Source organism: Eptesicus fuscus, chromosome 15 (assembly GCF_027574615.1).
Source record: "Eptesicus fuscus isolate TK198812 chromosome 15, DD_ASM_mEF_20220401, whole genome shotgun sequence".
Taxonomy (NCBI): Eukaryota; Metazoa; Chordata; class Mammalia; order Chiroptera; family Vespertilionidae; genus Eptesicus; species Eptesicus fuscus.
In genome coordinates, this window is record NC_072487.1 from 41,638,807 (window position 1) to 41,643,298 (window position 4,492).

At 39.3% G+C, this 4,492-nt stretch overlaps 1 non-coding gene across 1 annotated transcript; it reads left to right on the forward strand.

The window, feature by feature from the left end:
• Window positions 1-2,835: 2,835 nt before the first annotated feature.
• Window positions 2,836-2,963, forward strand: LOC114231753 (small nucleolar RNA SNORA61). The gene has a single exon (XR_003617749.2). It is a non-coding gene; the product is annotated as a small nucleolar RNA SNORA61 (small nucleolar RNA).
• Window positions 2,964-4,492: the final 1,529 nt, after the last annotated feature.

The window sequence follows — 4,492 nt, forward strand, 5'->3', positions numbered from 1 at the left end:
GGCTACAATGGTGGATGTTAAATAGCAACAATTTTGTACAAGTTACCCATTACTGTTTACTTTCTTGAGGAAGAAAATTCAGTATTTAATTTTTTATTAAACATGCATTTTCAGGTTTGTTTGTTTTTTAAAGCTTTTTATGGCCAAAAGGATTTACTGCAGAATAAATACATGTTCAGGAAATAAAGCAAATAGCAATAGATTTATGCCAAACAATAAATAATAAAGCCAAAGCTTTCAGACCACCATGCAAGCGTGTTCAGTGGGGATTTTCTACATGCACCTAACAATATCCTGCTGACCCTGCTGAATGACGTCCTGGTGTCTCAGTGGACCTCACAGCCTATAGACAGAGCACAGCAAGACTGGCTAACAACATCAAATAGATAGCAAAGGCAGCAGACCCATCCTTCTCTACCAGCCTAGAGGCTGAAAGGAGTTGACTGTCCCTAGTCCTTCTTATCTGAACAGACTCTGTATTAGCAGTGAGTGCTCACATGCTGTCTTTGAAAGGGAGATACAGTTATACTGCATCTGGGAAGGATTTGAAAGAGAGTTGAAACATTTTTCTGATTTAACCAAGTGGTAACGTGAAAAATCTGTTCAACTGCCCTGGCAGAATCTGGAAATACAAAATGAAAGTCTATCAGATCCATCCTGGATCTTTTTGGTGCAGATGCTAATAAGAAAGCTTCACCGAAAAATGAAAAAACTGGAGCAAATGTTAAACTGGTGGGATGCTAACACAACAGGTGTAAAACCCAAGTGTCTTGGGCAAACTATGATCCTAAGTCCTTAGGATCAACCTATGTCTGGGGAAGACTTGGGAGAGAGAAATCAAGAATCCTAGAAGTATTCTGACAGTCTACAGACCTACTTGTTCTAACACAAACAATTTTTTAATGGGGTCAACATCTAAAACTGAGAGCTTTCTCATTAAACAAACAATTTCCTATTTCTCTTGAAAAAATGGAAGACCCAGCAACTCTGTGCCCATACTCCAAACAGGACAAGGCGCTGTAGCCATTAGGCTGCCACCTGCCTCTCACTATTGTCCATAATAATGGGAGAGAGCATAATTCTTCATGGAAGAATATTGTGTGTCTTATAATTCCAAAACTAATTAACTCATTCACTAACTCACTAACTGAAAGAATAAAACCTGGCTGGCTTCATGACTGCCTTCCTGGCACTGAAGTAATCTGATTTTGCACCCCACTCCCTACCCCCAACTCCCTTTATAACTTGTGTAATTCTTCTGTTCTTTGTGTGCATTCTGCATAAAAGGAATTGAGAATTACATTGAATAGGACTCTAACCAGTGGAAATTTTCTCAGCTTCCTGGTCAGAATCCATTAAAAAATAATGTGCACATGGGATCTTCCAATGTTCTCCCCTCCCCAGTCCCTAAATTTATACCCTAGAGCTGTGGTTACACTTAACTTCAAATGTGTATGTTTTGAGTTCCAATCCACCAAGGAGACCTGACCTGGGCATGTGTTATGCACCAATGGTTCTACATGGTCTGGGTTGTTATGGGTCATGACTATACTGAGGTATAGTGCACAGTAGCTAAGGGCCTGTGACTTTACAGCCAAACACTGAGTTTTAACCATGCTTCCATATACTTGCTTGGTGCCTCTCCAAGCCTCAGTTTCCTTTGTTCTAAATAGAGGTAATGATACCTTTGTCACAGCATTTTATAAAGCTTAAATATGGTATTATATATATAAGAGCAGAGGAACAAGCACATACTAGTGGCTCAGTAAACAGAATCAGCCTGAGTTTGTACTTCAGGTATGATCCAAGGGGAATGATGGTGAAATGTCCTCACTTAGCTAGCCCTTTTCTTACATTTAGTGAACGAACTCTTTGGGAGATTTCAACTTTTGGAAATCTGTTCCAAAAATACAAAATAGTTTCTATGATGCCTCCCAACCTGCTATATAGCACTACCAGTTTTATATCTTAAGGAAATGTTAAATTATGGGTTACTGGTGATTATTTTACAGTTACAATGGTTTTTCAACCAGAAGCATGTCGACTTTAAGTAACATGTAAGTTGTTTTCTTCTCCACAAGAAAGCCCAAATCTCACTATACTGCATTTATCTCTATGTCATGTTTTCAAAACATGCAAAGAGATCACAACCCGATTAAAACCATTTTAAAGATACCTTTTTAAAGATGTACTAGTACATGAAGAATTTACCTGGGATTATATATCCAAACATGCTCTTCCCCTTAAATTCTGATGAGCTACAATGAAAAGCTTTAGTGATTGGTGATGTAGCATGGGTCATGAAATAAAACCAAACCAAATCCATGTCTATATAATTCAAAAGAACTTAGCAAATTGCATTGCTTTTTCAGGAAGATAAAAATGCATATTGCCTCTTTTATGTGTTCTTAGCTACATATCTATTTTTGAAAAGGTTTCATGTACCTTCTAAATTTAGCTCCTACTTCCTTTTTACTGTGCAATCTGAGTTACAGTCCATCTCTGATAACATTCTGATCTTTACTCCAAGGAACATATATGGAAACTGCCTCTCAGAAGGAAGATAACCTTTCACTAACCTCTTCTGTGCTTGTGGACAGTAAGAGATGACCCTTTCTTCCTGTCCCCAGCTTCTATGGACACCATCTACATGTATTTTAAGTAGTATTTTAAAATTCCCTTTACTTGGTGGGAGAAAATTTCATCCTTTCTAGAGCTTCACCATATTTTATTAAACAGATCTCTTGCTAGGAAAATGTAAGTTAAAGAAAGAAACGCATCTCTTTGCGGCTAAGGAAGAAGATGGAGTGGAGAGAAAACAAAAAGAAGGTGTGGACCCTCTGGTTCCCTTTCCCATCGGATCTGAACACTGATCTTGGTGGTCATAAAAGGAGGAAAAGTAAGACTGAAGCTGGCCTCACAGTGCTTACAAGTTTGAAACTGTGGGCTAGTTTCAAACAAGATAGAAAAAAAGAAAGAAAAAAAAAAAGAAGGGGTGGTAAAGAGAATTGGTGTGTGGAATGAGGTTAAACACAATGGCACTCATACAGAGATTTCAGAATAGTTTATCTGGTTAATTACCGTTCTATGAAATTTTCTTCACTTTTTATTCTCCAGTCATTAATATCAGACTTAAGAAAGGTAAATTATATAGTGATACAAATGTGGGGGTATGGAGGGAAAATTGTAAGCAATATATTCAAAACTATAAGCAGAAACAACCTAAGTGTGTAGCAGTAAATGTAACTTCCCAGAAGTTGTTGAAGAAAATAATTAGTCACATAGAGCAGTAGCCCCTAATTAAACTGCTAAGCAACAGAGCTGGTGAAGAAAGTATGTATAGTGAAGCCTCAGTCTCCCAGGAATCCTATTCATCCTCTCATGGAAGTCTTTCCTTATATTCTTATCTTCTTGAGGCATTCATAAACCATTTGTTGATCACAGGGCATATATTACTGGCACTGCTATTTAACTGTTCCATGTCTGTGTACAGGGCAGCAATTTATAAAATATTTCTTATATTCTAGCACAGTGGTCGGCAAACCATGGCTCGTGAAACACATGCGGCTCTTTGGCCCCTTGAGTGTAGTCTTCCACAAAATACCACGTGCGGGTGTGCATGTACAGTGCGACTGAAACTTCGTGGCCCATGCGCAGAAGTCGGTTTTCGGCCTGGGCGAGTCTATTTTGAAGTGGCGTTAGAACACACAAGGGGCCAAAGAGCGCATGTGGCTCGCGAGCCGCGGTTTGCCGACCACTGTTCTAGCACAATGCTAAGGCTACTTAATAAGTACTTCTGCAGATAAGAGATCAACCGAAGGACTTGTATGCAAGCATATAAGCATAACCAATGGACACAAAACTCTGGGGGGTGAGGGCATGTATGGGAGTGGGGTGGGGCGGGCAATGGTAAGATATGTACACATATAATACCTTAATAAAAAATAAGTACTTCTGCAATAGAACAAAACTGTCTACTTTCTAATATATTTCTCCAGAGATGTGATCTAACAAGACGGTGGATAAGAAGGAATAATGACCAGCATCGGACAGAAGAAGCAGTCTAGGAAGTTGGAAGCCTGGCTGGGCCTCTGGTATGATCTTGGACTAGTCTCCTAGCCTTTATTGGTTAAGTGTTGGCCTCTGTGACTGAGTTATTGTTTTAGAGAATGGCTGTGATGCCTTGCTCTAATAATTACACACTCAAATATAAGTTGGGGTGAAATTAAAGTATTTAATCAGAGGTATGTGTGGGCACTGGCCAAACAGCACAGAGCAGGTTCTGGACTTTCCTTGCCATGCTTCACATCAACCTTTTAGCTGCTGGGCCGCATAGAAGGCAGGAGTGTCCCAGGGTAGAAGCAGGGCTGCTGGGGTCACTCAAGGAACTTGAGGCAGTGGCTTTAAAATATTCTAATTTAAAATTTTTAGCACTGGTACAGTATTAAAAATGGGTAAGAACTGAATAGCAACTCAGCCTATATGTAATATC